This window comes from Oncorhynchus mykiss, chromosome 11 (genome assembly GCF_057628025.1).
Source record: "Oncorhynchus mykiss isolate SJ-2025 chromosome 11, ASM5762802v1, whole genome shotgun sequence".
NCBI classification, from domain to species: Eukaryota; Metazoa; Chordata; class Actinopteri; order Salmoniformes; family Salmonidae; genus Oncorhynchus; species Oncorhynchus mykiss.
The window spans coordinates 35,199,921-35,212,406 of NC_143032.1; the positions used below are offsets into that span (position 1 = coordinate 35,199,921).

General features: G+C 43.0%; 1 pseudogene; it reads right to left on the minus strand.

The window, feature by feature from the left end:
* Window positions 1–435: 435 nt before the first annotated feature.
* Window positions 436–12,486, minus strand: part of LOC149979569 (MAM and LDL-receptor class A domain-containing protein 1-like) — a 36,132-nt pseudogene continuing 24,081 nt past the window's right edge.

The window sequence follows — 12,486 nt, forward strand, 5'->3', positions numbered from 1 at the left end:
TGAAGAGCATGCATTTAGTTTTACTTGCATTTAAGAGAAGTTGGAGGCCACTGATGGAGTGTTGTATGGCATTGAAACTCATCTGGAGGTTTGTTAACACAGTGTCCAAAATGAGGCCAGAAGTATACAGAATGGTGTCGTCTGCGTAGAGGTGGATCAGAGAATTTCCAGCAGCAAGAGCGACATCAACGATGTATACAGAGAAAAAAGTCAGCCCGAGAATTGAACCCTGTGGCACCGCCATAGAGGCTGCCACAGGTCCGGACAACAGACCCTCCAATTTGGCACACTGAACTCTATCTGAGAAGTAGTTGGTGAAGCAGGCGAGGCAGTCATTTGAGAAACCAAGGCTGTTGAGTCTGCAAACCATGGGATAGGTGGGAGAGGTTGCTGTAAACAGCTGAGGGGAGAGGACGTGGAAAAACCTCCAGTAGGTAGAGGAGGAAGGGGAGACGGGGGAGTGTGAAAATACAAATGTAATTGCTTTTCTCCCATACTGCTTTCTCCTCTCCGCCAGCAGCTGACCCAGACTCCACAGTAAATTTATACAGGCCCTGCAGGCCAACAGACTGCATTAATTCACTACACCACTCTACTCTCCCACTGGCACAATGGAACCGGTTTATAGTGAGCAGGGAGGAACAGAGAAGGAGGGAGGGAGGGTGGGAAGGAGGGAACAAGCGAGAGAGAGACGTGATCATTCAAGGAAATGGCAGGGATGTAGAGTATGGAGTTGGGAAGTGAAGAGGAAAGGAGCAGAGGGAGGAGAAGGAGAGAACGGAAGGTGAGAGCAAGAAAAATAGAGGAGTCAATTGGGGAGAGGTTCGGGAAGAGAGCGAGAGAGAACCTGTGAAAGTGGCTGACCTCCCACCACACACTCAGTGGTAAAGGAGATGTCATCCACGGCGATGTCAGTCCACACGTCACCCCCCCACTTCTGCCTGGAAGGTCACTCTGAAGGGGGCCGTGTTGGACAGGATCATACTGGCATAGAAACACCGATCACCATGGTTACTGCTGGCGGCCCACATCAGCAGGCGGGTCCCACTTGGACCAACCATGTAGACCTGAGTGACACGCCACGAGATTTCAGCACTATAAATGTCACTTAGCCATGACTTAACAAGGGAGTCACACAGTGAGTACAAGGATGCACAACTCAAGTCTTTAAGTTATTTATTAGGACATGACTTAAAGGGAAGTTCAGGATTTTACAACTTAATGTTAGATGGTTCCTCACCCTGAAAGAGGTCTATGGGCCAGGAGAAACTATAATCCATAGTTCGGTTTTCTTTAAACAGCTAGCAATAAATCTATGGACGTGATGGGGGAACCATTTAACATTAAGTTGTAAAATACTGAACTTTCCCTTTAAGCTTTAATCCTACCTTTAATGTCCCCATCCTGTCTGATCCATGCAGACTCATGGGTGACACAATCCAATACTGGCTGGGGATGGGTTACGTGTTGTAACCTCGGCAATGTCACCTTCCCTTTCTGCGGCACAGTGCACGTACAGAAACTTCCCTTCTCCACCTGTGGATCATGGATAGAAATATGTAGACACATTATCTAGTCATTTCTCAGCTAGCGAGTCAAATCAAATGTGCAGTATTGGGGCCTAACAGTATATCTTTCTCACTCAAAATTCCTTATCGGTCCCTGATCTTGCATCCTATGTCTCGTAAACACACGCGGCAGCCCTCTCGACACCGCCTTAGCCAGCTATGGCACCGAAAAGCTAGCATTTTGGCGGCGTGGGTGGTAGCATTTTAAGCTAAGGAGGGAGGTTACCAATCCAACTCGGTTACATAAGCCTATTGGTTCTAACAAGGACCCAGATCATCTTCCGCAGTCCTTTATTCCTCATCCCTGTCTCCTTCATTCTAGGAAAGAGCTGTATGCTGGTTTTTGTTATGTTTTCTAAACTTTTAAATCAGCGTTCATGTGCGACAGTAAAGCAGCTCATGCGTGATTAGGAATTTAACATGTCCATGAAGTCTGCCTTTATAATCACTGCAGCCACTCATCTGTGTGGCTCCTCAGTCCCCTCCACCATCACCATTCTTTTGTATTCTCTATTGTAGAGTCCATAAGCTGTGTGTGTGTGTGTGTGTGAGAGAGAGATCTGGTTGGCTAGGTCCATCGATCTGCCTCCCCAGTGAGATCATAAGGTCTGCCTGTGACACAAAGCACTGCCTGGTGTCCACATTCATCTCCACGATCAATGAGCTGGGTGGCCAGTCACAGGGACACACACACACACTCTGGCTTCGTCCCAAAGGGCATCCTATTCCCTCTGTAGTGCACTATGTTTGACCAGGGCCCATAGGGCTCTTTTCAAAGTTAATGCACTATATAGGGCATAGTGTGTTGACACAATATGTTATACATTCTGGATAGTTGTGTTCCACTATTACAACAATTGTTCTAAAGTTCATGGGTCAATTTGTTGCGATGTAATGCATCAGATACTGGTGTAACGATCGGCTTTCTACTTGGTTTGTGAACAAGTACACAAACACACACAGACACAGAGAGGCACAGACACACACAAACACTCTTCCAGCCCAACACTAGCCCCAGCAGCCATGTTTTTAACAGCACACAAACCAAACAGCTGTAAATACCCCGTTAAGATTACCAATAAACAGAAGAATGCTGGAATTTCCTGTGTGGAAATCCTCTTATTGCCACGGGAACATTGTCAATCTGCTTCAATGCTTTGGGAGAGTCTTAAATCTGCCACAGAAGATTGTATTCTGTGTGGTATACAGAGCTAATAAGTAATGGACCCAGATGACTCCCTGAACTCAGGCACTCAGGCAGAATGATACTCCATGGGTGTTTCCCAAATGCCACCCTATTCCCTTTTTAGGGCATTATTTTGACCGGGGAACATAGGACCCTGTTCAAAAGTAGTGCACTATATAGGGAATATGGTAACATTTTGGTTGATCCTGTTGGTATAGGACCCAAGTTTTCCCTGGGCATGTGATCTGTTAGTTTTTTTTTTTTTACCTTTATTTAACCAGGCAAGTCAGTTAAGAACAAATTCTTATTTTCAATGACGGCCTAGTGGGTTAACTGCCTGTTCAGGGGCAGAACGACATATTTGTACCTTGTCAGCTCGGGGGTTTGAACTTGCAACCTTTCGGTTACTAGTTACTAGTCCAACGCTCTAACCACTAGGCCACCCTGCCACCCCCTAGGAATTTAACATAATGCACTATACCTGTGGGGAGCCACACTACAGACTATTTTTCTCATCATTTGGTCAGGAACAACTCTGGGCCCTAGTTATATTCTATTCTACCTGTTCAGACCACGTGGTCAGTAAAACCACAAGGTCCAAGGAGGGCAGTACTGACCAGGGCTGTGGTCAGTGAGGAGTCCAGTTTCATGGGTGACTCGTCTGGCCAATCCTCCAGTCAAGGTCATTATCGGGGTTCTGAGTCAGCTGGCAGGTCTCCTCCCATATGTCCTCTGGCAAGTAAAAGTTACAGGAACCTGGTTATATATATAACCTTATTATATGGTCTGGGAGAGAGAGTGATTGGGGAGAAGGGGAGAACGAGGGAGGGAGAGAGAGACAGAGAGGGAGAGAGAACTTTTGTGAGTGTAATGTTTACTGTTAATTTCTTTATTGTTTATTTCACTGTTGTTTATTATATATTCCACTTGCTTTGGCAATGTAAACATATGTTTCCCATCCCAATGAAGCCCTTACATTGAATTACAAGACTCATGCATCTCCCTCTATCTCAAACGGACCTCCCCACAGGTATAGTACAGTAGTCCCTAGCTCTGGTCCAGATGCTGAGCTGTCAGCAAGCCATACATAACTGCCGTAACCAGTACTCCCCAGCTCTACTCGCAACAGTCCACCTCGTACTGTATGTCTCGTCTGCACAGTCGGCCTCACTGTCACACACCAGGTGGGACTCGATGCACTGGCAAACAAAGTCTATGACCACTGTACAGGATGGTGGCACCACTGCACCTGGAATACACACTAACGCACACACACTGGCGGGAAGTGGGTTCAGAACAACAATAAAAAAAACTGTATACAAATTGGTTTTTATTATACCACCACCGAAAAGGGCACTTGGCGAGTAGGGGTGCAAAGGTGCATGTGCTCAGTACAGGTAAACTCCTATCTGTGCACGTGCCTGTGTGTGTATGTGCTTTTGGCTTTACTATCGTTGTGGGGACCAGAGGGTTAGGGGTTAGGTTTAGGAGTTTGGTTTAGGCTTAAGGTTAGGGGTTTGTGGTTAAAGTTAGGGTTCAATGGGTAATTTGGGATTTTGGCAGTGAGAGTCAGATTAACTCGTGGATACCAATTGTATGTCTTTGCGTGCAGTATGAAAGAAGTTAGAGGTAGTTTCGCGAGCCAATACTAACTAGCGACTGCAGTAACACGTGTTAGCAACTTCCAAACTGGACACAGAGACTTAAAAATGGTATCCACGAGTTAATCTGACTGGGGAAGTAGATAAAGGGCCTCATTGCCAAAATCCCAAAGTATCCCTTTAAGAGTTAGGGAAAATAGTATTTTGAACAGGAATAAATTGTTTGGTCCGCACAAGAACAATAAAACAAATGTGAGTGTGCCTTTAAAGAACCAGAATAATAGCAAGTGTAAAGGAATTTGAGAGCAGATTGGTTTTGAGTTACGGTTTCTCAATTGTGTACAAGCATTTTTTGGAACAATATTGTCCATTTTTAAAACAGAGTTCACAAGACAAACGTTGTGGCCTTTTGCAAAACAGTAAATGCCTTTTCAAAATGTTGCATTCTCAAAACATAAAAACATTAATCGAAACTACAGTACATTCTCAGAATCGGAAATAGATTCACCAAAAGAACATGATTGCCTGCAAAAAAGATGAATGTAACTATACTTATCTCGAGTCCAAGCAGACAAAACATAAAGTTAGTCAGTCTTTAAAAAATCCCTGTAGATCAATACATTTTCTTTACAGTCACTAAATCATGATGATCAAAATTGGAAGCAGAATTATGAGCAATTACTCTCCTTTTCTGCATATTTCAAACATTTTCATACACATTGAATCAAATATTATTCCTGTTGTTTTTTTTTTATAAATGAAATAAGCACAATGTGTGCAGGATTCATTCGTTGGTATCATCACTATCCAATTCCATGTATTCAATACAAAGGCTAGTTTGCTAATTGTATTGTAGACATTCCATTGGTGCACAGAAACACTATCCCCAATTGAAATAAGGAAAGGTGAATACAATGGAGGAACACAACTGATATGAATGTATAGACCACAATCCACACCGAAACAAAGCTCTATAATGGAAGGAAACAGAGGTGGAGATGTTGACTTAGGAGTAACCCAACTTCATGCTCTGCATCACTGTCCGCAATATTGTAAAACATCATAGCAATTAGACAGTTCCCATTGCCTAGATCTTTCCATAAATTGTACTGTCAGTCTGTTATATCTGGAGTATTTATCCTGTCTTATCCGGTGTCCTGTGTGAATTTAAGTATGCTCTCTCTAATTCTTTCTTTCTCTCTCTCTCTCTCGGAGGACCTGAGCCCTACGACCATGCCTCAGGACTACCTGGCCTGATGACTCATTGCTGTCCCCAGTCCACCTGGCCGTGCTGCTGCTCCAGTTTCAACAGTTCTGCCTGCGGCTATGGAACCCTGACCTGTTCACCGGACGTGCTACCTGTCCCAGACCTGCTGTTTTCGGAATGATCGGCTATGAAAAGCCAACTGACATTTACTCCTGAGGTGCTGACCTGTTGCACCCTCGACAACCACTGTGATTATTATTATTTGACCCTGCTGGTCATCTATGAACATTTGAACATCTTGGCCATGTTCTGTTATAATCTCCACACAGCACAGCCAGAAGAGGACTGGCCACCCCTCATAGCCTGGTTCCTCTATAGGTTTCTTCCTAGATCCTGGCCTTTATAGGGAGATTTTCCGAGCCACCATGCTTCTACACCTGCATAGCTTGCTGTTTGGGGTTTTTGGCTGGGTTTCTGTGTAGCACTTTGAGATATCAGCTGATGTAAGAAGGGTTTTCTGAATACATTTGATTTACTGTATGACACTGATGGGGTGATTTAGAATTTTGTGCCGGGGGGGTCTTATCTGGTGTCCTGTGTGAATTTAATTCTCTCTCTCTCCCTTCACAGAGGACCTGAGCCCAAGGATCATGCCTCAGGACAACCTGGCCTGATGACTCCTGGCTGTCCCCAGTCTACCTGGTTGTGCTGACGCTCCAGTTTCAACTGTTCTACCTGCGGCTATGGAACCCTGACCTCTTCACCGAACGTGCTACCTTGACCCAGACCTGCTGTTTTTGGCTCTCTTTCTCTCTACCCCACCTGCTCGGCTATGAAAAGCAAACTGACATTTACTCCTGAGGTACTGAACTGTTGCACCCTCTACAAGCACTGTGATTATTTTTTGATGTTCATCTATGAACGTTAAACATCTTGAGGAACAATCTCCATCCAGCACAGCCAGAAGAGGACTGGCCACCCCTCAGAGCCTGGTTCCTCTCTAGGTTTCTTCCTAGGTTCCTGCCAGTCTAGTGAGTTTTTCCTAGCCACCGTGCTTCTACATCTGCATTGCTGTTTGGGGTTTTAGGCTGGGTTTCTGTGTAGCACGTTGTGACATCTGCTCATGTAAAAAAGGGCTTTATAAATACATTTGACTGATTGATTGAAAATGATCTGTAAATATATTTGAGCATTTGATCATTGCTGTTCCGCTATAGATATGTTTCAACACAGATCCAAATATTGCTTGTAAGTGATTGAGAAAACCTGTAATAACGCTTGTTTGATGAAAATGTGCGTGTGTGTGGGGGGGGGGGGGGGGGGGGATGGGCAGTGCAGGGGTCTGGCCAGTTGCACACACTGCAAGGCAGCCCATGCTTATTGTTAGGTTGATCTAATGTGGAACACCTGTCTGTGGAAGAGCCTCTAAATAGAAGGCTCTGGCATGACAGAAAATACAACAGGGATGTATTCAGTAAGAACCAAACGGAAGCAAACGAGCTGAAACAGGGAGGGACTCAGCTGAATTTGTCCAATAAGAAAAGCTTGTTTTCATTTCTCGTGGTGTGCACTAATGAATACAAGCCAGATTCTGTGAACCCTTTCAACTAAGAAGCACCCAACACACAAGTATAAACAGACATGAATCTATATATTAGATTCTCTGCTAACTCTGATAGCATATCAGGACTAGGCTACATAATAACAGAATGGATCGAAGAAAATGAAGCTATTTTGATACTCGTGTGTGTGCGTGCTTGCTTGCGCGTGGTGGGGTGTTAGCAATTGAATTGCTCATTTTCCTCACACAGCAGCTGGTGTGTTGAGCGTGTTAGACTGTCAGTATCAAAAACAATTTAATAAGCCAGTGTTTGACTGAGGAAGAGCAGCACAAGCATTTCTACTCACAGGTGTTAAATTGCGGTGTGCTCAAAAGGCAACTGGAAGAGCTAACTCAAAGAGAGATGCACATTTAAATGCTGCTGGAGCACTCGCATCTCTTGAATACATGTTATTCAAATCGTGACTCTAGCCTAAGGTGCTATTCCTAGATTTGGTTGTTTTTCTCTACAGGTTTCCATGGGTTAAGCTCCAATTTCAAGCATAGAAACTGACATGACTTGAAATTAATTACATTTCTTTTCATTGCGAGGGAATTATATATTCATTTCCATATTGTCAGAGGATCCCGAGAGCTATACAGGAATTATGCCAATGAACATCTTGTATGTTTCACAATTTAATCCCTGAATCTTGGTGTAATGGTTTTTAGAGTCACGTTCCGTTTGCAGAACATCTTCAAAGACAAGACTAGAGACTTTCTGAAAAGAATCACCCCGCGGAAGGAGTTCAGTAGAGAACAGTGTCAGTGCTAAGTCTAGGACTAACACCTAGTACAAGGAATAACAAATTCAATCCTGATAGGATGTTGCCTAGAAAGACATACAGTATACCCCAGGCATGTGTGTATTAGCATGTAAGAGACAGATTTAATACAAGATACACTGAGTGTACAAAACATTGCTCTTTTCATGACAGACTGACCAGGTGAAAGCTAGGATCCCTTATTGAGGTCACTTGTTAAATCCAACTTCAATCAGTGTAGATGAAGGGGAGGCGACAGGTTAAATAATGTTTTTTAAGCCTTAAGACAATTGAGACATGGATTGTGTACGTGTGCCATTCAGAGGGTGTACAGGCAAAGAACACCGGTTTGTGTCAAGTACTGCAATGCTGCTGGGTTTTTCACACTCAACAGTTTCCTGTGTGTATCAACAATGGTCCACCAACCACAAGACATCCAGCCAACTTGACACAACTGTGGGAAACATTGGAGTCAACCTGGGCCAGCATCCCTGTGGAACACTCTCGACACCTTGTAGAGTCCATGCCCATGCAACTCAATATTACGAAGCTGTTCCTAATGTTTGGTATACTCAAGCCCTGCTGGGACTCAGGCTGTCCTAATATGGACACCGTAGAACCTGTATACAAATGTTATGGGTGCATGGAGTCACTTACTGGGATCACAGTCTGAACGACAGGCCTTAGAGAGCAGCCAGCTCCACTCATGCCTCTGGAGCGTATCCCCTCAAAGATCACCTCCAAGTTCCTACGCTTCCGCAGAAGAAACTAGGCCCAGTTCCACCCCCCCCCCCCCCCCCCCTAGTTCCCAGTCTTGTTCCACACCTCCACCAATCCATTGTTCTCAGTCTGTGGAGAGGTCAGATGTGAGAGGTCAATCATAATATTCCATGGAATACATTGGTAAGGTTTCCGTAGGAACTCCTACTGAGCATATCCTAATATGGTTATTCTATACAGTGGCAAGAAAAAGTATGTGAACCCGTTGAAATTGCCTGAATTTGTGCATAAATTGGTAATCAAATTTGATCTAATCTTCATCTAAGTCTCAACAATAGACAAACATAGTGTGCTTAAACTAATAACACACAAATTATTGTATTTTTCTCATCTATATTGAATACATAATTTAAACATTCACAGTCTAGGTTGGAAAAAGTACGTAGTACCCTATATAATGGTATAATGGGTCACGTGTTCAGGAAAAGCTCTGGGCACCAGTTATTCTGTCGATAATAGATAATAGATAATGAGAGAAGCAAGGAATACTCATTTTGATCCAGCTGTCCAATCGGGCCTAATAAAAAGACACTTGTGGGCCTACCCTGGCACCTCTTTTATGCTTATGTGCTTATTTCTTTGTCCCGCTTGATTATCTTGTGGTTAGGCTCTCGCTGGCCATTCCTTAAATATACATGATATGTGATTGATGGTCATTGCAAGGACAGAGGTAATCTCATACTGTACAAAAACCCTGAGGTACAGTATAGTCAAAAAACAGAAGTTTACTGTAGCTTCTTGGACTACCAATTGTTTGCCAAGGGTCTCCGTTTTCATAGCCACTGCAATGAAAGAGCCTGGACCTAATCTACTCAAAACAGATGACAGATAATCTTATTTTGTATTCAGAAGTTTAAAAGCATATTAAAATGCACCCTAGGGTGAGCCATATACATTGTGTTTTCTCTCTACCAGCCTACTATATGCCAATGAAGTCCTTGCTAGAAGTAATCTTGTTACGGAGAGGGTAAAACATAGATTAATAGCCAGTTTTACCACAGGATTGATCTAGATTTATGTGCGATATAGGAAGGGAGCTCCATCCATAAAACGAGTCTCGGCGCTGCAGCTGATGAGTGGATCGTACAGGCACGGTTCATATTTGATGCCTCGATGCGATATCAATTGAGGCACTTATCAGATCAATTTCAGAGTTTATTCGAAAGAGTTCACACTCTCCGCAGCCAAACCCGTAAATCCACTTTCTGCATAATGAGGCCGGCTATACATTTACATAATTGTATCATTGGTATAAATTATATCACATTTGATGATAGACGCAGGACCCTAAACTGACGGCGAAAGTTGTAATCGCCATTAAAATAAATATTCAATCCATCTCCCCAATGTCTCACTATTATATTGAATGTCCTGGTAAGATGAAATCCAATTTATATTCATGGCCTTTTCATTTTATGGGGCCGCCGGCAGCTGATTGGCTGTCGGCTCACCTTCAAATCAGAGAGCATTATGTTTTTTTTCTATTCTGTCGAATATTCCGTTGTTGAGAAGTAAGGTCTATGAGTAAAGTCATGCGGAGGCAGATGTGTTACTATGGCTGCATTTACACAGGCAGACAAATTCTGACATTTCTTTCACTAATTAGTCTTTTGATCAATCACATCAGATCTTTATACATCAATTAGTGAAAAAAATATCTAAATTGGGCTGCCTGTGTAAACACAGCATGTACGCACACACACACACACACACACACACACACGTCTCTACAGACACCAGCAGAACATTTTTCACCAGCAAAAGACCGATCATTCAAACATTGTATAACTTTTGGCCTATTGGACACTATAATGAAGATACGACCAGTCAAGACCAGAACCGTGGACACCAAGGCTGACAACTGCTGAGACTGAAACTGTCCTAATATGGACACCGTACCCATGGAATCTCTATGGGTCCAATTAATTGGGATTTCATCTGTATGAGAGGCACTGAGATCTTAACAGAAGCAGATAGGCACTACAACAATTCAAACAAGCATTCTGACTCACTGAGTAATACTGTACTACAGTAATACCAAGGAACTTTCATAGTAAACTCTGGTAGAGGAAAGTATTGAACGTTTGGTTGGGGGCACCTAGATTCACCAAATGAAACAGCAATGATTGAATGAAATCATAGTCGCAGGAAGTAGGAGCGCCCCCTGAAAATTCTGAATTAAAAAATCTATATTATAGAAAATAAAATGCAACTTATAATAATAATAATCATCGTACTAAAGTAGTGCACTGGGCCTTTAATAGTCCTGTATTAGCAGGCAAAAAGATTTGCCCAGCAGGTCAAAAGTAGCGCACTACATATAGAATAATGTAGGGTGCCATTTGGGATGGGCACAGTGTCACAGACTCCCTAAAGTGTTTGTTACCTCCCAATGGGCTGAGCCATTGTTAGAGTGGTAACTAGTACGATCATGACATAACTCAGAAGTTCCCGATGCTGATCTGAATAGACAGCTCAATGGAGTAAACGTTACGTATTTAGTGTGTAAAGCCAGGTACATGCAGTCCTCCCGACCTATCAAGGACTCCTGAGTCAACTACAGTTCCCTTTGTTCTGCAAACACCTTTGAATATATTGTTGATATTGTATTTACACTGTCCTTCAGATTGGTGTGTCGGTCTCTCTCTCTCTGTCTGTGTGTCTGTGTATACATGTCCTCTCAACATGCATGGCCTGCACGCTGATTTACATGCCTTGGCGACAATCCACATGTGACCCATTTCCAAAAACTGGGAGTGTGACAGAGGTCACTACTTCACAGGAGAGGCATTTAAACGTAGAAAACGTGCCTTTTTGAACAAGTGAACTTTTATTTGCCGTAATAACAAACTCGTATGTAATCTGCAAATAGAAATCAAATCTGAAATCACGAAGACATGGAGAAAATGCACAATCGTGCCTAGTCCTGATTGGTTGAGATAATGAGGCGGCTGGGACATTCACGAGAAAGAGAGTCCCATACTGTCACATCCTGCTCTCCTCTACCGCAGATATTTGAAATATCTAATTGGATTTACTCATATTTTCATCATGGACAACATGCAAAGTGTAGCTACAGCTATCAATAACAGTGTTGTCCTGAAAACTGCTGCTGGTATCAACAAGGCTCTCTGTCTTCTGTGGCAAAAGCAGTCTGGATTGGTCGGAGCTGAGTGGGAAGGATTATTTTTGAAAGTGTTTCATTCTGCCTTGAATCATCATAATCCATACACAGGTAAGAGTCCACAGTTAAAATGCCAAGGGAGCTACATGTGCATATGGTGTTGTCTCAACTGTATCCAAAAGTTGTTTTCATCAATAGCTATTGGTAGAAATATACAGTTGAAGTCGGAAGTTTTACATACATCTTAGCCAACTACATTTAAACTCAGTTTTTTCACAATTCCTGACATTGAATCCTAGTAAAAATTCCCTGTTTTAGGTCAGTTAGGATCACCACTTTAAGAATGTGAAATGTCAGAATAATTGTAGAGAGAATAATTTATTTCAGCCTTTATTTCTTTCATCACATTCCCAGTGGGTGAGAAGTTTAAATACACTCAATTAGTATTTGGTAGCATTGCCTTTAAAAATGTTTAACTTGGGTCAAACGTTTCGCGCAGCCTTCCAAATTTCCCACAATAAGTTGGGTGAATTTTGCCCCATTCCTCCTGACAGAACTGGTGTAACTGAGTCAGGTTTGTATGCCTCCTTGCTCAAACACGCTTTTTCAGTTCTGCCCACAAATGTTCTATATGATGAGCTCCAATACCTTGACTT